This window comes from Sus scrofa, chromosome 12 (assembly GCF_054392235.1).
Source record: "Sus scrofa isolate SSC_HxYL_T2T_F1_AM1 chromosome 12, Sscrofa_HxYL_maternal_Yorkshire_Landrace_v2.0, whole genome shotgun sequence".
Lineage (NCBI taxonomy): Eukaryota > Metazoa > Chordata > Mammalia > Artiodactyla > Suidae > Sus > Sus scrofa.
Genome location: NC_139394.1, coordinates 37984155 through 38010278, shown reverse-complemented (window position 1 = coordinate 38010278; position 26124 = coordinate 37984155). Strand labels below are relative to the sequence as shown.

Genomic DNA, 26124 nt, shown 5'->3' with positions numbered 1-26124 from the left:
AATTTCTTCTTTCTTTCAAGAGACAGAAACATGTAAAGTAGGGAGGGTGGTAACAGTGACGGATTACACACCCCTTCACCACGTGATTCACACACCTCCATCCATTGTGGGGGGCGGACGGCGAGGAGGACACGGCTGGAGAGTCAAACTCTGGCACAGAAGGCCACCCTACAAGGGGGTTCAGGCCTCGGGCATGTGGGTTTACACCGATCGGCTTCAGTTTCCCAACCACAAGGTCAGGAAGATAATACCTATCATTGGGAGGATTTATTCATTCATTGGACAAACACTGAGACTCGGCTATGTTCCAGGTACCATAGAAGATGCTGAGATCCATTCACAAGTAAAATCCAGAGTTAGACAGAGGGGCTGTATGATGCTCTGAAAACCACCAGGGATACGGACGGGGGCTCCCCTGCCGCTCAGAGCCTCTGTCTGTTCATCTCCAGCCTCTCTCACACCTTTGGCCCGTCTAGCTCACAAAGCTTCTGAGCAGGCTTTTTACTCCCCTGCTCTGCCCTGGCTGATCTAACGCCATTCTCACCAAGTCCCTCCTGGATGCCTCCCTACAGGCGACCTTGTACTTTGCTCTTGAGTCACCCTCTACTCTTCCTCCACCGCATGTATCACAAGTTGCAGTGAAGCATCTACTTCCGGGATTATTTTAGGGTCTGTCCTCCACAATTTCCTGGAAGCTCCATAAAGGCATCAAATTCACCACTGAATCCCCCCTGTAGCATCCAGAAACGCAGTAGTAGGTACTTCGTACATAACTGGTGGGGAAATGAATGAGAGAAAGAAAGAAAGGAAGGAAGGAAGGAAGGAAGGAAGGAAGGAAGGAAGGAAGGAAGGAAGGAAGGAAAAGAAAGAAAGAGACAGAGAGAAAGAAAGAAAGAAGGGAGGGAGGAAGGAAGGAAAAAAGAAAGAAAGAAGAAGGAAGGAAGGGAAAGAAGAGAGAGAGAGAAAGAAAGAAAGGAAGGAAGGAAGGAAGAAAAGAAAGAAAGAGAGAAGGGAGGGAGGATGGAAAGAAAGAAAGAAAGGGAAGGAAGGGAAAGAGAGAGAGAGAAAGAAAGAAAGAAAAAGAAAAGAGGGAGGGAGGAAGGGAGGGAGAGAGGGAGAGAGGAAGAGAGAGAAAGCAAGGAAGCCATTTGATGGAGGTAGTTCAAACGCCCTTAAAGGCTTCTCCTCTACCTCTAAAAACATGATTCCAGGAACCAGTCCCGAGGCATATAAACCCTTGTGCCTCAACTTTCTCATCTGCAACATCAAGGGCTGTCAACATTCAAGACCTCCAGATTGTTTTTGAAAGTAAGTCTCAACACAGGATATGTTCCACTGAACACGGCTGGATCTTTAGAGGCAGCAAATATTTTCTTATGAAATAAAAGTAAGTCAAGTATCAACTGTTAACAGACAGGAAGTACCACAAGGTCTTAAAAACAGAGGTTCTTTTTTTTTTTAAGAATAAATAAACTGAGACCTTTGGGCAAAATCCTGTGCTGTGAGGGATAGAAATCAGTAACACTAAAAGGAAAAAGAGAAAAAAAAAAAGAACCGAATAGCCTGAGCATCCCTGAGCAACTCATCTGCGTTAGCAGAACAGAAAGGATGCAGAGGCCCGAGAAAACCCTATGGTTTGTTTTTAGGAACAGACTCAACCCAAAAGGGGCCTCTGGGTTTACACTAAAAGGAGCTGGAGGCCATTCACACCAAATATTCAAGACTCAATGCCCCGGTGCCGAGGGGGGGTTCTGAGGACTCAATGCTCCAGTGCCAGCAGTTCCAGGGCGGTGTTTAGGGGCACGAGGCAGGGGCGAGGGAGGTGATGGTTATTATATGGGTGGAAAAGGGGCTTAAATGCAAGCCCATTAGAGAAGCAGAGCCTTAATTTATCAATTAGACGCCATCTGTGGATTGTGTTCCTTGCAATAATTGTTGAATCTGACAATGCACTGCAGCTTTACAAAGTTTCTGCCATCCTTGATGCCGTTTAATTAAATTTCTGCACTTAACTTTGATTGCGCTGAAGCGCTGATGCCTTCCACAGATTGAGTTCCTCGGCCACCTGCTGTGACGGAGCCAAGCGCAGTTTCCAGAGCAGGGGAAAATATGTATTTTCTTTTCTTTTTAAGCCTCGCCTTTTCTCAGTCTTCTTCCAAAGGGAATCACGTCTCCTGCTGCACGAGCGAGCGAGACCTCGTCCCCCAACCCAGCCAGCAGAGCCTTCAAACCCCACCACCTGCAGCACCAGATCTTTCCGTCCTTTTATTGTGTCTCACGGAGACGGTTAACAAAACAGCATCCCAGACGGTTACCAAATACAGAGAAGTGGCTTAAAATAGAACACAATAATTATCACAGAAAGCAACCAAGCACACAGATTTCAGGTGGGAGCTGCTTCTTGCTTCCAAACTCCCCACCTCGAAGGAAAATGCAGGTCAGCTCCGTAATGGACTCCCACACTGGAAGGAAGCCTGGGACCCGGGGTCCACGAGAGCTTGTTAATAACCTTGACAGATGAGCCTGGGCGATGCTACATTTTCAAAGGACATCTGGAGGGCAGTTTCTCACCTGCCTGATTTCACAAGGGCCATACCCTTCACTCACCCACAGAGGGCTTTCCTTTCTTCCTTCCTCCCTTCTCTCTCTTTTGTTCTTTCTTTCTTTTTTAGATCAGCTTTTTCTCTGGATCAGCCTTTCTTTCTTCCTTCTTTCCTTTTTTTTTTTTTTTTTCCCTTCCCTTTTTAGGGCCATAGCCACCGCATACGGAAGGTCCCAGGCTAGGGGTCAAATCAGAGCTGCAGCTCCCAGCCAATACCACACCCACGGCAACATCAGATCCGAGCCTCCTCTACAACCTACACCACAGCTCATGGCAACGCCGATCCTTAACCCCCTGAGCAAGGCCAGGGATCGAACCCACATCCTCACGGATGCTAATTGAGTTCGTTTCTGCTTAGCCGCCACGGAACTCCTCTTTCTTTCTTTTTGGTGGTAAAATACATACAACATAAAAACACTCTTCTGTTTTCTGTCTCTATGGAGGTGACTATTCTAGGAACATCATATAAGAGGAATCACACATAAAATAGATAACCAACAAGGACGTAATATATAGCACAGGGGACGATACTTATTTTGCAATAACCTACAGGCGGACAGAGTCTAAAAAATATATAATTAACTGAATTGCTGTGCTGTAGCCTGAAACTAACATGATACTGTAAATCAACTATACTTCAATTTTTAAATTTTTCATTTAAAAAAGGAATCACACAATATTTGCCCTTTTGCACCTAGATGACTTCACGTAGCATAATGACTTTAAGGTTCATCCATGTTATGGTAGGTGTCTGAATTCCCTTCACTTTTAAGGCCAAATAATATTCCATCACATGTATACACAAATTTGCTCACCCATTCACCTTTAAATAAACATTTGGGGAGTTCCTGTCGTGGTTTAACAGAAACAGATCCGACTAGCATCCACGAGGACCCAGGTTCGATCCCTGGCCTCGCTTAGCGGGTTAAGGATATGGCATTGCTGTGAGCTGTGGTGTAGGTTGCAGACACGGCTCAGATCCCATGTTGCCATGGCTGCAGTGTAGGCCGGCAGCTACAGCTCTGATTCGACCCCTAGCCTGGGAACTTCCATATGCCTCAGGTGCAGCCCTATTTAAAAACAAACAAACAAAAAAGTAAGTAAATAAAAATAAACATCTGGGTTGTTTCCGCCTTCTGGCTACTGTGAACAGTGTTGCGTGAGCATTGGTTTATTAGTTTATAAGCAAGTCTTTGCTTTCTGTCTTTTGGGTATGTAACCAGATGTGGGATCATACAATAATTCTATGTTTAATTTTTGGAGAAAGCGCCTCACTGTTTTTCATCGTGTCTGCACCATCTTACAATCCCACCAGCATGGACCACAACTGCTTTCATTTTTTTAAATTTATTTATTTATTTTGCCTTTTGTCCTCTTAGGGCCACACCCTCAGCATATGGAGGTTCCCAGGCAGGGAGTCGAATCGGAGCTACAACTGCCGGCCTACACCACAGCCACAGCAACACCAGATCCAAGCGCATCTACGACCTACACCACAGCTCATGGCAACGCTGGATCCTTCACCCACTGAGCAAGGCCGGGATCGAACCCACAACCTCATGGTTCCTAGTCGGATTCGTTTCCGCTGCGCCACGACGGGAACTCCTGCTTTCATTTTTAAATGGAAGCTTTACAATCATAATTCATACACTAAGGCTGGACACTGCCTTCTCCAGATCTTTTTTTAATATAAATATTCTGCAAGTGGCATGACATGAAGACGAACGCTTTGGCGTGAATGCCTTCAAGTAGGAAATATCAGAGGGGTGGCGTGTAGAGAAAGAGAATGTGGGAAAGGCGACGCTAACAGGTATGAAAAATGAACTTGGCACATGGCTCCTCTAACTCAAAACCTCAAGTTCCAAAGATTTATGGACTAAAACTTCAGAACTATAAAATACAATTCTCAGGAAACATAGTTGCAACAGGCGATGGATCATTACGACAGCCGCTTATGCAAGCCGTAAACTCCCAGGGCCAACGAACTGGGTCAGATATTAATTTCCACGATGGGCAGGGTAACTAGAGACACGTAATGTCACCGTTTCTCTTTTCAGATCACACAGGGAGCTTTCATTTCAAAAAAAAGCCATAAGGTCCCCAGTTTAGGGACTAGTACCTGCGCCCTACCCCTCGCCCCCACCCAATACAGGGCAAATAAAGACTTCCCATTATAATGCCCTGCAACACTATTATTTTTTTTTAACTCTTTTTTTTTTTTTTGCTATTTCTTGGGCCGCTCCCGCAGCATATGGAGGTTCCCAGGCTGGGGGTCCAATCGGAGCTGTACCCACCGGCCTATGCCAGAGCCACAGCAACATGGGATCCGAGCCGCGTCTGCAACCTACACCACAGCTCACGGCAACACCGGATCGTCAACCCACTGAGCAAGGGCAGGGACCGAACCCGCAACCTCATGGTTCCTAGTCGGATTCGTTAACCACTGCGCCACGAAGGGAACTCCCTGTAACACTATTATAGAGCAAAACGGAAGTGGATATGGAACCTTACACGTTTTTAAAAAATTTTTTATTGTAGTTGATTTACAATGTTCTATCAATTTCGGCTATACACCAAAGTGACCCAGTTACACACACATGCATATATATATGTATGTGTGTGTGTGTGTATATATATATATATATATATATATACACATTTTTTCTCCCATTACCCTCCATCATGTTCCATCACAAGTGACCAGATATAGTTCCGTGTGCCATACAGCAGAATTTCACTGCTTATCCACTCCAAATACAATAATTTGCATCCACGAACCCCAAACTCCCAGTCCATCCCATTCCCTCCTCCTCCTTACACGGAATATAAATGCCTGAGTCCAACTCTGCTTCTACAAACTGCAACCCGGTTTCTACATGCACTCTCTGAATACTGCTTAGCTCCTTTTGTTTACAAAGATCCTGCCACCCTTGGGTTCCATGCAGTTTCATCTGGCTCCCCAGGCCCAGGTGGGGATAAAGCTTTGCTTAATTTCAGAAGGCAAAAATCAGGATCACGGATCACCAAAAGTATGCCCTCTTCCTAACAACCACTTACCCCAGAGATAAATTCTGGCTTCTCTAGGAGCCCAGAGTTTATATAGGTTCTTATTTGTGGCAAAGATAATTTGCAGGCTATATAAGAAAATGGGGAGGGAAGCTCCCATTGTGGCTCAGTGGGTTAAGAACCCAAGTAGTATCTATGAGAATGCAGGTTCGATCCCTGGCCTCCCCCAGGGGGTCAAGGATCTGGCGTTGCCGTGTGCTATGGTGTAGGTCACAGGTGCGGCTCGGATCTGGCAGAGCTGTGGTTCGGGCGGAGGCTGGCAGCTGTAGCTTCCATTCGACCCCTGGCCTGGGAACCTCCATATGCCGTGAGTGAGGCCCTAAAAAGCAAAAAAAAAAAAACCAAAAACCTCTGCATATGCACGTAACTCTACAGTTGGCCCTCCATCTTTAGTTCCTCCATATCTGAGGTCCTGCATCGTCAGATGCAACCAACCTCAGATGGTGCAGTAGCTACTTACTGAAAAAAATCCTCATGTAATTGGATCCGAGCAATTCAAACTCATGTTGTTCAAGAGCTGTGCAAAGTCAGGCCTCTGTATCCGCAGCTTCAACCAACGTGGTTATGGACTGTATTTACCACCAGCAGGAGGCTGAACCCCTGGAGGCCAAACCGAGGACACTGAGGCTGACCCTGGGAGTTGAGCACCCGTGGATTTGGGTATCCGAGGCTGGTCCCGCAACCAGTCCCCTGAGGATACGGATGGAGGGCTAACTAGACTGATAGACGGGGAGGAATCTAATGTCAGGCCCTGCGTTCCAACTAGGGGTTCGGAAAGTTTCTTAACGGTGCACAACAGACACCCCATTCATCCCCTTCGACGGCGCTCCCTTCGGAAGGGCAGCAATAGGAGACATCCTCCGGACCCCCCATCCCCACCCCAGAGTTAATATTCCCCTTGTTAGAATCCATAGCAAATTTTATGGACAAGTCATAAACCATCCGAATTAAGCAGTTCACACAGAAACCCGCATCTTCGTCTCAGCCGAGCGGCACCTTCGCACCCTGTAATTAGCCTCTGCCGAATGAATATTAAGTCCCGTGGAGGTAAGAAGGGTCAATTATATCATCGAATGAAGAAAAGGAAGACACTTGTCTTGGCCTCTGGTTCGGTCTTAAATTAACTTTTCATCTGGAACAAAATGTTAGATTCGCTCTTCCTACATTCTAAAAATTTTCTTCCGTGGAAACGGTAAGACGTATTAAAAATGTAAGAGACCTGAGAAATCAGAGGAGAATCGCTCCATGGGCATAAAGCTTAGTTCTAATATTTCCTCTTTGCGAGCTGGCATGAAAGTCCAGGGACAGCGTGGACTTAAGTGCCGCCATATTAAATGAGTGGGGACCTGGTGGCCCTCACGGGCTAGGGGAGTTTTGGGGCCACAGGGCAAGTGGGGCTCACAAGTGGGACCCAAGGGCCCCTGGACAGGTTTCCTCTCACTGATCCCCAAGCCACCTGAGCTCGGCTCCTGTTATCCTCAAGGAAGTCAAACCCAACAGGGAGAGACCCTAAACCTATCTCTGAGTGGCCCTCCCAAAGATGAGAGGCTCAGAGAAGGTGGGGGAAAGCAAAGCTATAAAAGGGGGAAAGGTTCAGTGGTTGCACTCTGGGCCTCCCATCGCTTGGGAAGTCAGCCAGGGGACAAATCCCAGCGATATACAAATGAAATAGGTAAGCCCCAGCCCATGGTACCAGCCCAAGCTCCTTCCTGTGGCACTTGGTCTATGGAAGAAGACCCCAGGCTGGCTCCCCAGGGCTGCAGGCGTCTGGCTTCAGAAACCCCATCCTAACAAGACCTCCAGTGCCGCCTCACTTGTGCCAAGCATCCGCTTCTTCAGGGCGCATGAGGGCAAAGAACTTTCTGGAAAACTGTGTCTGTGGTTCTTCTCTGGTACTGAATCCTGAGATACCCCAGGGAGACTTCCTAAGCAATCTGACAGAGGGCCAGGCCCCCTGAGGTGCCCGTGAGGTGCTTCCCAAAATATCCTAAGACACAAATAAAAGTGCTGAGTGACGTCACATGGGGTAGGGAGCTTGAGAGCGGAGTGACTGGCAAGCTAGGGGGTGGCCGGGGAACAATAATAAGGGAACTGAAAACTATATTCACTGCAAAAGAGAGCAGAGCAAGTCAATTACAGAAGAAACGGTACCTGGGTCCCCCAGGGTCCCCAGCACAGCTTTAGCACAACCTCAACAGCAAGAATTTCCCGGGGTGGGGCCCTAGAGCCATGTGTTACCACAGCCAGGGGGGCACATGCAATTCCCCCACCCACCCTGCCACTGCTGACTTCTCGTGAGGGCTGACTCACATGGTCCTGGGGGAGAGGCACTGGGATGCCCCACTTAACAGATGAAGAAACTGAGGTTCAGGCAGATCAGTCCCTGTCCAGAACCACCCAAGCTGCTAACTGGATTGGGAGCCCTTGTCTTTGTGACTTCAAGGCCCCCACTCTATCTCCCTTGCAGGGGAACTCGTAATAATATTAAAATACCCCCAGTGAGTCAGAAAAAAGATCTGTCCCAGTGGAGACCTGACATGCTCTTGACTGGAGCTGCTCCACAGAGATTTTTCCCCTCCTCCACTGTAAGCAGTGGAATTTGGGGGTTCTGGGAAATGCAGAGGGTGGATAAGAGGCAAAACCTTATCTCCTAAAGGGAACCCTCCTACACTGTTGGTAGGAAGGTAAATTAGTACAACCACTGTGGAAGAGAGAGCATGGAGGGCCCTTAGAAAACTAAATATAGAACCACCAGATGATCCAGCCATCCCAGCCCTGGGCATCTATCTCAACAAAACTGTAATTCAACAAGATACATGTACCCATTAGGTTCCAAGCAGCACTATACACGATAGCTAAGACATGGAAACAACCTAAATGCCCATCGATAAATGAATGGATGAAGAAGTTATGGTACATATATACAATGCAAGATTTATTCAGCCATAAAAAAGAACAAAATATTGCCCTTTGCAGCAACATGGATGGACCTAGAGATTCTCATAGGAAGTGAAGTCAGAAAGAGAAAGACAAAAAATACCATATGACAGCACTTACATGTGGAATCTAAACTGTGGCACAGGAGTTCCCGTCATGGCGCAGTGGTTAACAAATCCGATTAGGAACCATGAGGTTGCGGGTTCAGTCCCTGCCCTTGCTCAGTGGGTTAACGATCCTGCGTTGCCGTGAGTGTGGTGTAGGTTGCAGACGCGGCTCGGATCCTGCGTTGCTGTGGCTCTGGCGTGGGCCGGTGGCTACAGCTCCGATTGGACCCCTAGCCTGGGAACCTCCATATGCCGCAGGAGTGGCCCAAGAAATAGCAAAAAAAAGACAAAAATTAATAAATAAATAAACTGTGGCACAAATAAACCTATCTACGAAACAGAAACAACTCACAGACATAGAGAACCTCTTGTGGTTGCCAAGAGGGACGGGGAGGGAGTGGGAGGGAGTAGGAGTTTGGGGTTAGTAGATGCAAATTATTACAATTAGAATGGATAAGCAATGAGGTCCTGCTGGATAGTACAGGGAACTATATCCAACCCCTTGGGGTAGAACACGATGGAAGATAATATGAGAAAAAAGAATGTACATGTGTGTGTGACTGGGTCACTTTGCCATACAGCAGAAACTGACACAATATTGTCAATCAACTACAATAAAAAATTTAAAAAACAAAACAAAAACAAACAGAAAAACCCCATGTCTCCTATCCCTGGGATGGCAGGGCCACCTGCTAACTCATCTGAAGCAGTCTGATGCCCAGGTTTGACAGACGGTGGCATCGGGAGACTTCTATGGACAAATATAGTCGCCCTCCACAAAACCGATCTCCAAGAATTAAGAACAGCTCTGAAAGGCCCCTAGTGACGTGTCATCCCACTCTCCCGAGCACGCCTACATTTCAACAGGAACAACACTCAGGGCGCAGCAACTTCTACACAATTGTTAGAACTGCTATGAACATCAGTACTTCGTTCATTGGCCCAAAGTGATCTTCCTCCAACCTTGTACTTGTAGTCACAGACTCACTGTGACCTTGGGTCTTTAACCTCTCTGAGCCCATTCATGTGCACAAGGAGAGCTTTGACGTAAGCAATCTCCAAGGACCCTCTTAACTCTGATGATCGGGATCCCACATCCCACGTTCAGCTTCTGATACACGGCTCTGATGTTCAACCCAACCCAATCTCACCTTTTCAAAAGATCCCTGTACTTACGCGAGGCCCTTCCAGGGTGGACCATGAACCTACAAAACATCTCCGTGTGAATCAGGAAAAATAACCTGCTTCCTCCAAATGGACACAGCCTCACCTTGGAGCAACATGTGGCTTTCAGCCCACAGTCAATCAGAAGCCTTGTTCAGTGCACCACCTGAACAACCATACATGGCAGCCTCGTACCCTTCTATGGAACATTACCAGGGCCTCCCTAGCCCTCGATTCTGCCCAGCAATAACAAGAAAAATGGCAATTAAAATTTGTTGATTGTATGATACCTATCAGGCACTATGGTAACTTCTTTTTGCTTTAAGGGTTGGGTAGACATCAAAAACATGAACCGCATATATGTTCGCTATGAGAACAAACAACTGACACCCATATACCTACCAGGCAGTGTAAGAAACAAAAAAATATCAGCTTTGCCTTTTCCTAATCCCATCCTCTTTCCTCCTCACTCAGAGGTAACTCCTGAATTTTGGATACAACACTCTCCTGCTTTTCCTTATAATTTTGCCGCTATCAGTTTTGCATAGTTTTTTTGACTCATGTAAGAGGGATCAGGGTAAGGCCTCTTCCATGCTTGCCAGTCTCTCTCCTGTGAAGTCTGTGAGTCACAGGTGTTGCTGCAGGCAGCTGCCACCATAAAGTCACTGCCACATGACATCCAACACTCATGACAACGACAACGTGGATACTAATAGCTCCATTTTGCAGATGAGGAAACTGAGGCTTCGGGAGGTTTAAATGACTTGCCGGAGGCACCGTGTGGGCTAGTGGCAGTGCTGAGATGCAGATTCACTGACGCAAACTCATCACACAGCCAGTGATGACCAGGCAGCATGGCCGAGGGGAGAGGGGTGACGGAGGCAGACACAGCCGGGCCTCCAAGGCACGTACAGGAAGGCCTGACTCCATCCACAGGTCGGTCTGAAGGCAGAACCCTGGTGTGTGGCTCCTCGGTCATGTTAATGGCAGCTGGAATCAGAACTGTGAGGATTCTGTTGCAGAAATGTTTTCAGGGGACAGCACAGACCACTTCTAAATTCTAGACGTGATCCTGGTCTTTCCGTTCTTATTCACACACACACACACACACACACACACACTCAGAAAAACAAACACCCACATACGGAGGAGAGCTCTAAAGAGCTCTAAGTTTCCAAGAAAAGGCAGACAGTAAGTCGATGAGGCTCCAACTCCACACTTGAGTCATTAACCGTGTTACCTGGCAAACGCTTAACTTTAAACATTCCTGCAGGCTTCAGAAAAGCCAACTTCAGCCCAGGACTGGAACCAGCCTAGAGAAAAATGCCCAAAGGAGTCATTCTGGTTTGACAGGTACAACACGCTGTCCAGATATTAAAACACACACAAATAAAAACCCACAAAGACTTTCTCTTCTTCCCTTTGCCCTCAATTTTGCACTGATGCTTTTCAGGGGTAAACAGTTGCCAGGATCCATGACTGAGAGCCTCGGAAACCCCTTCTGAAGCCAAGCCTGCCAAGTTGTGGGTCCCTGGAATGGCAGCCCCCATCAGCTACCTCCTGGGGTGGCGGTGGGTACACAGAAGTACCATATTCAAGAAGGAAGCAAGAAAGCTGACCCCAGAGAGGAGACAGGGATGGCCAGGCATCCTGGCTGACTTATCAAGTCAGCCAAGGTCCAAGGTAAAGTCAAAGGCAGACTCGGTCAAGAGAAACAGCCTCTGGCCGATCAAAACCAGAAAAAGCAAGAAATTAATTTATTCATCTGGACAGCAAGCATTTCTCTCTGAGCATTTTCTCTCCACATTGACTGATCGAATCTTGGTGAACGAAAGCACAACTCTCTTACTGCGTAAAGAAAGACACACACAAAAGCCCCTCAACTGAAAAATCGAGTCAGGCAGTTTGCGATTTCACCTTTGAGTGAACAGGATGCAGCCACAAAGGGCTGGACAGGGAGCTGGTGGCGCAGCTCCCGCTGGCGTCATCGTTAATAAGTAAGCGGCAGCGGCCTGTGCAGAGCCAGCCTGCGGTGCCAAGGAAGCACGGGGTGGGGTCTGGGACCCGAGCGGGAGCCAGGTGACACTGGGGGGCTGCACTCCATGTGGAACCTGGCATCCTTAACCAGCCCTGTCTTGGCCACCCACTTCATATCTCCCACTAGATGCAGTCCCCGACTCTGGCGGCCTTGGAGGGTCCTGGAGCTGAAAGCCACCCCCACGTTGTCACTTGGGAGACCAAAACTTCAGCACTCTTATGAGGCGCTAGGAGTGTGGCCGCCTGGGTCTGCGGGGCTTCGCTGCTCTCAGAAGCAACTCCCCTTTGAGGGGCCATGAGGACCTTTGTGTCCTCAAGGAGAAATAGCCAGGACTGTTTTAATAGCACAGGAAGGCCTGGATCATTAGGGAGAATGCCAGCGCTGAGCACACTAGGAGGGAACGAATCAGCCTGGAGCACTGGGGCAGGGTCCCCAGACCAAGGGGCAGCTGGCCGGGGAGGTGAGCCGCTGGCATCTCGGTGCTCCAAAATAACCACAACCGATTTGCACACCAATGAGCAAACACAAAACCCCAAAGCGAGGACATTCAAAACCGAAAGCAGCTGCTAATCACCTGTTTAATTTTTTTTTCTTAAATTAGCTGCGACGAAGAATTTTCAAACCCTCCAGTACAATACACAGCTTAACATTTTCATACACCTGTAAAACCACTAAGTTAAATCCCATTACAAAAGACTTCAACTTATAAAAGAGCAGTTCAAATACAGTTCTTATCAAATACAAACAATGGAAAGTGATTTAGGCAAGAGAACATCAGTCACTGGAAATTAACATTTGAAAAAACTTTTTTTACATAAAAACCATCTGTGTATTGAGACCATGCACTCTGCTAAACCACAGGCCTAATTAAGAAACTAGGAACCAAGGCGTTACATAGCGATGCATGAAGTTTTGTGTTTCCTTTCTCTTTTTGTTTTGTTTTGCGGGTGTTTTTTTGGTTTTGCTTTGTTTTGAGTCTTGCTGAAATTTTATCAATACAGAACGTGTTGTGCTCTCTCCTCTGCAAATCTAAAGCAATGTCTAAGTCATACTGCTAAAGATGCTTGCAAGCCGTCAGACAAAACACACTTGTCTTAATCTGGGGTGATTCTCCCACGCCAGCATCCCCACCCAAGGCTATCTGCTTCAAAGTCCAGCCAGGGCAGAAAAGTATCAAGAAGATAAAAATGAAGAAGCAGGCCCACTGGCAAAGCAGTTACGCAGAGAGGGGAGAGCTGGTATGTCTGGGTAACAGGGCCCAGAATTCAAATATTACCTTGTTCTTTCCCCCTAGTCACGCTGTCTCTTGAGCAAAGGATGAAAAAAAAGGCCAATGAACAACTATCATCCGAATGGTATTTTACGTCTTAAAAGCATCAGGTGGATAGCTGAGCTGAGGCACAGAGGAACTTGGTGACACAAAGATAAGGAAACTAAGTCTCAGAAAGGTTACATGGCCCATCCAGGGTCACAGAGTGAGGTAGTAAGAGACAGACCAGAGCCTGGAACCCAGTGGGCCCTGGCTATCCCCCTGCTGCTCAAAATAGCGCTGCCAGAACGAGGGAGGGGTTCTGGCCCAGCCCTTGGAGCAGAGAGAACCATGTGGTTACAACGGTACCCAGGAGTCCGCCTGAGACTGTACTTCTGGAAGAGTCTGTGTTTTGAGGGTAATGAGACAGGAGTCCCTTGGGTTTTGGGGTGCTCCCCAACAGAAAGGTCCCAGGAGAAAAAAAATAAGGGAGATCAAAGGGGACAGACGGTTGTGTCACAGACATACGGGGTTGTGTCTGCTCAGCACCCCGACCTTTGGGGAACAGACTCTCGCTCACTCCATGCACTTCCAACAGGACTGTCAATCAGAGCCTAGTTCAAGGCCTGGGTCTCAGGCAGGCCCATCAGTGAACCTCCCTGAGAGGGACATGCGGATGCCACAAGAAAGCCCTAACGTTCCCACTGGAGTCGCCAAGTCCATGTGTGGCTCCAGGATCCCACAGGCCACCCACCTCATCCAACTCGAGGAAAACCTCCTCCATCGACAAAAGGACTGAATGAGATCAACCCACAGAGGGAAGGAAAGGGGACAGAGGAGGGACAGACAGAGCCATGATGACATCCTTTGCAGCCCCGGAACCAACCCGGACCAAGCCAGGAAAACTCCTGGACTTTGCAGTTTCGTGAGCCGACACAGTCCCTTTTCTCCTGGAATTCGCTTGAAACCCAAAGGATGCTGACGTCTGACACATAAGACCATGTTCAATATGCCCTGACCACAGACTCGGCATTTTTCGAACCATCTCTATTTTCAACACGCAGGGTTGGGTGGCCCCGGAAAACCACTTCCACTCTTGCCTTCTGAAATCTACTCTCCGCCCAGGGCTGGAGTAATTCGTTCTTCAACAGCAAATCACATGACCTCACTCTCTGGCTCAAACCCTCCCAATGATGGCCTAACATAAGCTCCTTTTTATGGACCTCAAGGTTCCTCTTACCTGGCCCCTGCCTCCCTCTTCAAACTCCCATCCCCGCCCTGCCCATCACACCCACTCACAAGCTTGTTCCCGCCTCCAGACACTCGCATTTGCTGTTCGCCTTACTCAACAAGGGCAGTGACCTAAATCCTTTCGTTCACTCCAGCATCCCCAACGCCCAGCCTCTCTGCCACTGTTCACTGAAGAAATAAACCAAACCCAGGATTACAGCCTCCACACAACACCTCAAAGGAGGCCAGGCTGGGATCCTGGGCTAGTCCATGTCCTCAGGCTTTTCACCCCAAAATTTAGATCAGCAGACTTAGCTACTGACCAGGGACTGGAAAACCATATCCTGTGGGCCAAATTCCAGCCCATTTGGGCTGTTTGTTTTCTTTTTAGGGCTGCACCCACAGCATATGGAAGTTCCTAGGCTAGGGGTCAAGTCGGAGCTGCAGCTGCTGGACACAGTAACTCAGGATCCAAGCCACATCTGCAACCTACACTGCAGCTTGTGGCAATGTGGGATCCTTAACCCACTGAGCGTTTTAATTTTTTTTACTATTTTTTTCCGTTTATTTTAGTACAGTCTGTAAACTAAGAATGGTTTTTAGGTGTTCTCACTGTGGCACAGCAGATTAGGAAGCCAACTAGTATCTGCAAGGACTCGGCTTCAACCCCTGGCCTCATTCAGGGAGTTAAGGATCCTGCATTGCTGCAAGCTGTGTAGGTCTCCGATGCTGCTGGGATCTGGTGTAGCTATGGCTATGGCGTAGGCCAGCGGCTACAGCTACGATTTGACCCCTAGTCTGGGAACTTCCATATGCTGAGGGTACAGCCCTAAATAGACTTAAAAAAAAAAGAATCCAACTCTGACACAGTGGGTTAAAGGATCTGGCATTGCTGTACCATAGGTCACGGCTGCAGCTCAGATTCAGTCCCTGGCCCAGGAATTTCTATATGCCACAGGTATAGCAAGAAAGAAAGAGAGAAAGAAGGAGAGAAAGAAGGAAAGAAAGAAAGAAGGAAAGAAAGAAAGAAAGAAAGAAAGAAAGAAAGAAAGAAAGAAAGAAAGAAAGAAAGAAAGAAAGAAAGAAAGAAAGAAGGAAAGAAAGAAAGAAAGACGGAAAGAAAGAAAGAAAGAAAGAAAGAAAGAAAGAAGGAAAGAAAAAGAAAGAAAGAAAGAAGGAAAGAAAAAGAAAGAAAGAAAGAAGGAAAGAAGGAAAGAAAGAAAGAAAGAAAGAAAGATGGAAATAAAAAAGAATTATTTTTACAGATGAACATTTTAAATAATTTGGTAATAGAAAACAGTAACTCCAACTCAGCAAATTGTTATTTCCCCTGCCAAACTAAAATCCATTCTTCTTATTAGTGAACCTGCATTACAAAAGACTGACCTCAGTTACTGTTAGTATATTCTGAATTTTATCAGCAAAAAATATGTATAAATTTGCTTTCTCTCCTGTTATGTAAGTTCTTACATAATATCCTTGTTACTGCCTCTTGACCCACAAAGCCTAAAATATTTACTCTGGCCCCTTTACCAAAAAAGTTTGCCCATCTCTGCTACAGACGTACTATTTATCAAGGAGAAGGAGATGTAATAGGTTGGTCCAACCCTGGCACCACCCAGGTGCCACTGCTAAGGAGGAAACACGGCCACGTCATAAGTTGCTCTTCATGTCCTGGGACCCAGAAAAAAAAAAAATCGGATGAAGTCTCTGATTGACTTAAAAACCCTTAAATGCAAAGACCCTTGAGAGGGTACAGACATTCCAGTTCAACAAACACCCCTACAAGAAAAATGAATTTATTGCCTGCCCCACTGTCCATCTCCAGTTACGCCCGAAATAAATAATGAAGGAAACCACTGGTCTATGTTTTACCTTAGAATCTCTCTCTCTCTTCCTAACTGAACTAGGTACCAAGGCTCGAGTCTGCCACTAGCCACTTGGGAACCACGTCAAATCCATCAACACGCCTCCATCCATTGCAGAAGGCACAGCCTTGCCTGCTCCAACTCTACCCCGAAGGTGGTCCAAGGATGAGTTAAGCAGGAGCAGCCGCAGGCAAAGGCTCAATCCCACTCCTCTCGTGGCTGGCAAAAGTGCAAACACGGTCTGGGAAACAAACACAAGAGCCCAGACTCTACCTGAGTTGCCAGAACACTGAAGCAAAGAGCCCTGTCCTGCCCTGGAAGGGAGCACGTGACGTGGACAGGCGCTTGACTGGGGAAAGACAGGCCAGTGGGCTGTCAATCTTCAAATCATCATTAAACGACTCACCTTTCCAGAAATAAAAGGTGTCACAGTGGGAAGTTCTCCATCTTAACTTTTCTTTCTGGCTTCAACAGAAGAAAGCCGCAGAGCAGAGAACCAATTAATTTTTAAGCATTTCTTAAAAAATGACCAGAATCACCCTCACCCAGTCCCGTCATTACTAATTTCCTGCTTTCCACACCCGGATCCTGTGCCTCCGCCTTGTAAAATTGCTCTGTGCCCGTCACCGCAGAGGAGGAGCCCTCCTGGCCAGACCAGGCTGGGAGCCTGAGGGACCCCACCCAAATGAAATACACTCCAGTGAGAGACCGAGAAGCTTGAACATGTGCACACAGCTCCTTCGGGACCTAAAACCTAGTCCGGGTCCAGCCTTTGCAAGGTGACAGGGTTTCAGGGAGGTGCTGATTTTCATTCCCAACCCTCCGTCTGCCTCTCAGCAGGGCCCCTCAGCACCTCCTTCCAGAATTAAGACCCAGCAAGCCTAGAAGGGCAAAAAAGAGGGGGGGCTCGGCGCTGGGCAAGGCCATGCAGACATGTGCACGGCAGGAGCAAGGGTTCCGGACACCATCACCAGGAACCCCTCTTTATCTGCCTCCCTTCTCTTTTCATCGAAGGCTTAAAGTCCTATTTCCCCTCCTACTTCCTCTCCAGAGTAAGAGGAACAAACTTCTAAATTCTAAATTCCAGAAATCTAAAGAATAAATAGGAAGGCCGGGCACAGATGTCTCTACTTTGATAAGACGCCAAAGGAGCCTTTGGTCCCCAAAGAGAGATGGGAGGCCCAAGATGCATGGCCTGGTGCACCTCAGAGAACAGCCAGTTCAAGAAGAAAGCAGGGAGTTTCCGCCTTGGCTCAGTGGTAATGAACCCAACTAGGATCCATGAGGACGCGGGTTTGATCCCTGGCCTCGCTCAGTGGGTTAAGGATCCAGCAATGCCAATGAGCTGTGGGGTAGGTCGCAGATGCAGCTCGGACCCCAAGGTGCCGTGGCTGTGGTGGAGGCCAGCAGCTGCAGCTCCGATTCAACCCCTAGCCTGAGAACTTCCATATGCCAAGGGTGCAGCCCTAAAAAAAGACAAAAAAGCAAGCAAAACAAACCGCCACAACCTCACAACCAGATCCCTTCACGGGGGGGGGGGGGGGGGTACAACTTGGGGGAAGAGCATCTGACTGCAGAGCCCTTCACTTGAATGATATTTGCTGAGCATTTACTACGTTGCAGCCGCTGTGCCAGGAACGCAAAAATACACAAAACCCAAGAAAGCCCTCCCTTCCTGAGTTTGTATTCGGACACCTTCTGCACCGTATGAGTCTGAAAGGCTCACGGAGAGAAGACAGCACGAATCACGCCTTTTCCTATCTCTCCACAAGGCATGTTCTTGCATTCATCTACTGTCTCACTCACACATCTGCCCGTCCGTCCGTCCGTCCGTCCGTCCATCCATCCATCCCTTCCTTCCATCAACACTCTGTTGAACCCAGACCTTGAGTCAGGCACTGAGCTAGGTGGTCGGGGGCTCCAGCATTTATAGGCAGAAGAGGCTCCAGACTCCCGAGCAGGAAGGGGAAGGGGGTGGCAGATGTGTCCAGAGGCTGCACAAGCCCTCAGCTCCTACTTAGAGGGTGCACCTGTTTGTGGGAGCAGGGAGGTACGGATGGAGACTGGGATACAGAAATGAGGGCAGGTGCTGCTGCCCTTCCTGAGATTATGCCCTCGCTGGAGCATGTCTGTGTGCTGGTTATGCTCCGTTTGACTCTCCAGAACCACCACTGTCTGCTCTTTTCCTCTCTGCCTGGTGCCTGGCAAGACCGGATTCTGCAGAATGGGTCTCCTGGGCTCCCCTGGGTTTGGCCAAGAGAAGACAGTGTCAGGAGAAGGTGGAAGGCAAGAAGTCGGAGACCTGTCTCTGTGAGCTGGGCAGAATACCTCTCCCTGTGCCCTCAGGGACCCCCCTTGCTTCGGCTTCATTCCAGGCACTGCTCCCTCCTCCGCCCCTTTGGATTTAGGGGCAGGAAGTGCTTGGGCTGCCGTGGTCCCTGGGTGCTCCATCACAGGGTGCTGAACCAGTGGCATCTGTCTATACCTCTATAAACAGTGTCCTCAGTCAGTCCTTCCAATGACCCCCTCCTGTGAGGCATGCGTTCCCTACAGAGACCCTGATAAGATGCAGTGGGTGAACAAGAAGTCTGAAGTCCTGCAAGGATCAACAGAGATAAGCAGAGCCTTCCAGGTGCGGGAGCAGAAGGGAGGGAGGATTAGGAGAGGCTCATAGACAAGGCGACGCTGCAGCTGAATAAGCGAGATGGAGTGGCACCATCCAAGCCAGGCCAAGGCTCCCATCAGCGGCACAGAAGCATCCACGGATGGCAGCACCAGGGAACTGCCAGCAGTTCCATCCAGAAGGGGGTGAGGGAGACAAGGGATGATGCTTGAGAGGAGGGAGGATCAGAAAACTCAGATTGATGCGAAGGCACCTGGACTCTACCCTGAAGCAATGGGCAGACTCCAAATGCCAATTGCATGGTGATTCCATCCAATACTCCATGTGTTTGCAGACATATCCCTTCCTTGGACAAACCGAAAGCTGGCATCGTTTTAGGACAAATAAACATAATCCCTAAAATGGCTATTCCAGAGCACTCTCTGAAAATCTAAGGCAAAAACATAGAAGTGATCAGACCATGAAATATGGTTCGCAGTAATATTCTTCTATGAAAACACACACACACACACACACACACACACACACACACACACACACACACACACACACACACACGCTGGCACTCTTGACAACAGGGTGTGGAGCATAACCACCTCAGGTGAAAATACACCAGTCATTAGCAACAGATTTTGAGAAGATTACAACCTAAATAACCATCGTTGGAACACGTAAGTTACTTAATATAAAGTGGTTCCATATGGTTCATTTATAATTCACACGGCATCCGTCAGCACGAACCCATTCAGATGACACCTACTAGTCACTGGATATGCTTTTATTCTTTCAAAAGGACAGCAAAGTAGGGTGTGTTCAAGAGAGTTTCAGGTACCACTGGATTCTAGAATATTCTTGGATTAAAAAACCATTCCCTGGCTCTCCTATTTGGGATTTAGGTGTCTATAGTCCTAACATTGGCTTTGAAAGGCTTCAAAGTAGAATGACTTCTAAAATCCCCCTGCTTGGAGAGTTCCCGTCGTGGCTCAGTGGTTAATGAATCTGACTAGGAACCAGGAGGTTGCGGGTTTGATCCCTGGACTTGCTCAGTGGGTTAAGGATCCGACATTGCCATGAGCTGTGGTGTAGGTTGCAGATGCACGGCTCAGATCCCGAATTGCTGTGGCTCTGGTGTAGGCCAGTGGCTGCAGCTCCGATTTGACCCCTAGCCTGGGAACCTCCATATGCCGCGGGAGCGGCCCCAGAAATGGCAAAAAGACAAAAAATAAAAATAAAATAAAATCCCCCTGCTTGATAAGCTCCCCGGCGCCAGTGTGCCCACTCTTTCCACTGTTCCTGGATTGTAAGCAGCCGGCACGGGAGGAACCTAAGCACACGTGTAACAACCGACTACTGCAATACACCTGATCAGAGGTCCCCTCTTCACCTATTTGAGCATTTCCACCACGGCCACTCACGCCATGGTGCCTGGACACTAATGTACACAATTCACGCTTCTAAAGCAGCTACTCCAACGTTCCATCCTCGCTCTTCTTTCCTCTTTCTTCATCTCCCCCCCCAACCCACCGCCCCATCCATACAACAGACTCAAATGTTGAGAGCCTTCCCGTTCTTTAATCACTGTCAGGATCGCTCATAAATGTTAATTAAAAAGAAGATTTAAATGTTACTCCCCGACTGTGCCAAATGGAGAAGCTCTGAGCTTGCCATGCGTTTCCCGTGAGCTTTCATTCTCCACGTCTGCTGCTTCAGATCCCCTCCAATGAGCATGAGCACATGCTTGCAAGCACACGCACACGCACGCACCCCCCACCCTGACTCGGCTGGGTCAAAAGCCAGGCAGCGATCACAAGGGAGAGGATGGAGGGCAGAGGAGGATGGTGGGCAGAGGGGGAGCCCAAGTGGAGCAGGGAGGGTCCAGGGACAAGAGGCTGGACCCTCATTCAGGCCTCTCCACCCTGGACAGAGGCAGAGAGAGGCCAGCCAGGAACCCCCATGGAGAGTCAGCGTGAGAAGGCTCTTACTTTGGAAAAACTTCAAGAAGGCATCTCTGTGCCCCCTGATACCTCCTTAACCTGCAGGCTAGGACTCCAAGCCTTTGCACTAGAGGCAAAGCCTCTTGGGCCATAATTTGAGATGAAAGGCTTATTAGTGGGGCGACTTAACACGCACAAATGTAGGCAACATCAGATTCTTCCTAATGGAGGTAGAGCAGAAAGCTCAGAAGCCTGCAAAGGGATGTGAGGTGGGGAGAAGAGAGACGCCAACTTAGGAATGTTCCCTACCCCACCCCGGCAGGCCATCTTCTTGGGCACAAAAGGTGCCTGAACATCTGAATCCCTGAGTCTGACAGGTGGTCTCTAGTCCAGGGGTGCCGCTCAGGCATCTGTCACCACCCACCCCTCTTCCCAGACTCCCCCATATCAGCCCCCTCATCCAACGGTCCCCACACGTGTCGCCACAGGTGGGGCCAAGCCCTTGTGAGATGTACTGCGCGTCACTTGTGTTAGCTAGTAAAGCACCGAAGCGTGCAAGGAACATAGCTTTGAAGAAGGCACAGCAGATTCTAGAATCTCCGAGAGTGTCACCCTTGATTTTGCAATGAGTGCATCCGTGAGGAGGAGAGAGGACGGGAGAGCACAAAGGAACTGTGCCCATACCCTACAGATGAACTGTGAGCTCCAAGAAGCCAGAAACCAAATGCGCTCACCTCGCTCCCGGCTGACTCCTCAAAACTAGCCCGGAGCCTGGCAGAGGGTCAGGAAATGAGGGAAAGAAGGAACAGCTGGACATGTCCTACACCCCAAAGTCCTTAAAAGGACCGAAGGGTCGCCTGGACCTCTTGAGGAGGAACTGATCACACCCATTCCAGCTAATTCCCTGAAGCAGGTGCTGTGAGGAACCCAGACACAACCTCCTCTGCCAAGGGAGCGACCTTGGGAGGAAATTCCTCTTCTCTGCTTCCCAGGGGGTACAGGTGCATAGATAGAAACCCTGGGAAGGGCACTCAGTGAACATCCCATGCACAACCTTGAGGACAGAACAACTCCAGGAGACCCAGGGGGAGGATGCTGGGTTTCCTTCTGGTCTCTTAGAATTTTTTTTTTTGGTCTTTTCTAGGGCTGCACTTGCGGCATATGGAGGTTCCCAGGCTAGGGACTGAATCAGAGCTGTAGCCGCTGACCTACGCCAGAGCCACAGCAATGCGGGATCCAAGCCGGATCTGCGACCCACACCACAGCTCATAGCAACGCTGGATCCCCAACCCACTGAGCAAGGCCAGGGATCGAACCCGCAACCCCATGGTCCCTGGTCAGATTCACTAACCACTGAGCCACGACGGGAACTCCTTTTAGAATTTGAAAAGGGCTGCACTAATGCTGAGGCATTCATTGCTAAAACAGAAGAATAGCTAAGATCACTTTTAAAGAGCTATTCTGGAAGTCTCAAAATTCCCATTTTGATAAGAGGGTACACTGCGGCGTCCTCCACTAATTCCCACTTCCCTTCTAGAATGCAAGACCAGACAGATCACAACTTTCTGGTTTTTTTAGCTAAGAGGTAGATGTATTAAGACACACATTCCACAGGCAGAATGCCATCTGTCACAGAAGGCGAGGGTGGCATCGCATCATTATTCTTATCTATGGCAATATAAGGACCAGTGCGAAGAGCCAGGACTGTCAGAACCCATTCTTCCAGGAACAGGAGTGAACAGGGGTCCCGACCACTGGCCGGTTAATTAAGGAATCTGCTATACTAAAATGTTGGCAGGGTTTCTCTTTGTAACAAACAATACACATAACTGTATGTATTTGATAAGACTATGAGGTGGCCCCAAATCTTTAAGGCATTATCTTAAAAATAACCAGAATAAATTTAAAATACATAAACATATAAATATATAAACATGTACAAAAACATATATTATTTACATGTTTCAAGTTTTGTTAAGAATAAACATCAGAATGGGCTATGTCACTTGTTGAACCTTTTTTTTTTTTTTTTTTTTGGCCACACCTCTGGCATGTGGAAGTTCCAGGGCCAGGGATCAAACCCAAGCCACAGCAGGGACAATACCAGATTTTTAACCCACTAGTCCACCAGGGAACTCTGTCTTGTTGAACTTCTTAAACTTCGAAAGGTTGCAATTTTTACCCAACTCTCAAGAAATACAAGTGGACAAGTAATAATGAGACAATTTATGGTAGTGATGTAAAGTTTTCTTATAAAATATCCTATGGTTAAAAAAATGAAGCAGGGAACTATATTCAATATCCTGTGATAAACCATAATGGAAAAGAATATGAAAAAGAAAACAAGTATGTATAACTGAAGCATTTTGCTTTACAGCAGAAATTAACACAATACTGTAATTCGACCATACCTCAATAAAGAAATTTTAATGAACATTTTTTAAAGTATTAAATAAATGTGGTAACATGTGCAGCATGAGGATATGATAAAAATCCTGAATGTGGTAAATAACATTTGGGGGACAGAGACCTAACTCCTGGACCTTCCTCTTTCTCTTCCCCATCCATCACCTATATATCTCAAAAAGTAAGATGCAACCACCAGAGCCTAGGTGAGCCTAGGAGACACAACTACTAAATATAATGCAGTGTCCTGGATGGGATCACCAAACAAACAAACAAACAAACAAAAAAAATGGGCAGAAAAGAAAAACTGAAGAAATTAAAGTGTGGACTTTATTTAATTTTTTAAAATAATCAGATGCTTTTAAGAATATATACTGTGCTACCTTTCATATAAGAAAGAAGAAATGAGAAACCATAGAAACACCAGTTTATCTTTACAACAAGAAACACAAGACAGACAAAACCAGGAAACAAACAAGTTGGTTAGTTTTCGGGGACAGGGAGGTAGAAGCAGAGAGGATAAAATATGGGGGCAGCACTTCCCTAACTATAACCACAAAACCCAAGTAATGCATGAACGCAGTATTTGAGATTTCAACTATATACCCTCGAGTTTCCAGCTCGGGGAGGAAACTTGGGACAGAACGGCAAACAAATCCTAAACTTCATTATGGCTTTTGGTAGTAGGGGAGCAGGCAACCCTGGTTCTCTTTTAGATGTAATTCAGGACTGAGCAATGGAGTAAACGTGCAGATGTTAACAGCCAGGCTGCTCACCATAGAAGGAGGGCCACCCAAGTATGGAATGCAGGAGGCAAGAAAGAAGAACCCTGTGCAGATGGCCTGGAAAAGCAGACATGGTAGGAACTCAAGATTTCTAAAATATATATGCGTGTCACAGAAATACATGCCCATTTGTGTATATGTGTATGGGTATCTTCACATTCATAGTTCCTCTGTTTCTTCACTGAGTAGGTCTGGAAGCAAAGACACACAGTAACCATGAGCAAAGGCACTCCAATGGCAATGAACACACCCAGCAGTCCGATTTTGGTCTCTAAAGCCATTCGCTGGTAAAAGAAACCATCTCCTTGGAGAAATGACTAAATCCAAGGCTGGAACAGGACACACACGAGGTGAGCCTGGAACCTCTTGCTGTGCCAGAACGTGAAGAAAGGCTCCAAAAATGTTGGGAACCAGAAGGAGAGGCCTCTCGCTGGCCACATCTGAGACAATCTGAGCACCAGATAATTAGGTACCATAATGAATTAGCAGCCATTGGAAAAAAGAAGATCCCATGAGTCCATACCCATAATAAACAGATTAACAGACCAGCGAAGAGAGGGAAGGGCTCTTGCTCACAGCAGGATGCCAAGTGCCACACGGTAAGCATGGAGAGAGTGCAGTTTTGCAACCATCAGAATAAAGATTAGATCAGGCAAAAATCATCCGTGAATGCCCTCAGTGGACAGTGTGATGAGAAGCGTGGTTTTCAAGGGTCTCCCCACAGACTTCTGACCAGTTACAAGGGAAAACGTCATAACTACATAGTGGAGAAAAGCAAACAACACCTTGACCCAGTGATTAAAATTAACATCAGCAAAGAGGGCAGCTGGACAAGGACCTGAGAAGGACACAAACACATCTGTGGAGTGTCCTGGCTGGGAAGGCACCAGCTGAATGTTTTCCTGAGAAACACTAGACAAGAAAAATGTTCTCCTGGAAAAAATGGCATTCTAGTCTTCACAAATGGCAATTATCATGAAAGGCAAAGAGAAGATGTAGGGACATTCCAGATCAAAGCAGACAAAAGAGACATCCATAAACTAAACGTAGCACCTGATCCTGCCTTGGTCCCTGGATAGAGAGGAAAAGGATGCTCTAAAGGACATGTTGGATCGACTGACACCCTGGAGTACAAACACTAGATTACATAAAAGCCCTCCATCAACGTGAAACTGCCTGGAGAGTACAGCTGTACTGGAGTTGTGTCAGGGAACACCCCTGTTCTTAGGGACCGGGATGGATGTGGGAGTGAAGGGTCATGATGTATACAACTATTCCCAAATAACTCAGGGTGGGGGAAAGTATGTCTACATAGAGAAACAGAGTAATTGATGGAGCACAGGGGCGGGGGGAAGAATACTGACAAAAGATGGACTGAGCAGAAGATATAAAAGGACGTTCTTCCTTCTTTTGTCTTTCCCTGCACCTGCAGCAAGCAGAAATCTCCAGGCCAGAGATCGAACTGGTGCCACAGCAGCAACCCAAGCCACAGCAGTGAAAGCGCTGGATCTTGAACCCACTGACTTCCCTATAAGTTGTAAGCCACTTCTTAATAAAAAGGAGGGGGAGGAGAGGGAGGAGCCAGAAAAAAGGGGAGGGAGGGTGAGTGGTTTCGTGGCTAAGCCTGGAGGGTGTATCTACTGGCTCAGCACCCAGTTCATCTCAGATCACTCCCCTCCATCTAAGACGGGCTCCATTTCTTCATCTGCAAAGTGGGTCCAGATGGCGTCATCCTTACCTACCTCACAGGTTTTGCAGAAAGCTGAAGTAAAAACATACGAAGACAGTCGAATTATTTTAGTCACAGTTTCTGAGGGCGCGCATTAGGATCTGTAGGTCTTTCCTATCTAGTATCACATGCTGTAAGATTTCATACTGAACTTTTGCTAACTCGGATGACCTCAAAAAGGAATCAAGGTCACAGAACTATTTAGCTGGTGTTAGGAAAATCAATGCTTGCCTAAACACAGTCCTCAGCGTAATCAGTGTATATCCTAGGATCATATCAAAATGTGTGTGTGTGTGTGTGTGTGTGTGTGTGTAAGAACCACAATGGCAAATGACTTAAAAACAGTGGTTACGGAGAGGGATTCGATTTAACTCATTCTCCCATCC

At 47.6% G+C, this 26124-nt stretch overlaps 1 protein-coding gene and 1 long non-coding RNA gene across 27 annotated transcripts in view; one reads left to right on the top strand and one right to left on the bottom strand.

Annotated features, from left to right (window-relative positions):
- The window catches only part of MSI2 (musashi RNA binding protein 2), a 438300-nt gene that overhangs the window by 322949 nt on the left and 89227 nt on the right, over positions 1 to 26124 (bottom strand). The window lies entirely within an intron of this gene.
- On the top strand, positions 2649 to 13000 carry LOC146398177 (uncharacterized). 2 transcript variants are annotated; one of them, XR_014821272.1, is made up of 3 exons: positions 2649 to 2786; positions 3665 to 4004; positions 8974 to 13000. It is a non-coding gene; the product is annotated as an uncharacterized LOC146398177 (long non-coding RNA). The 2 variants fall into 2 exon arrangements; XR_014821271.1 differs by lacking the exon at positions 3665 to 4004 and having other exon boundaries at positions 2717 to 2786; positions 8971 to 13000.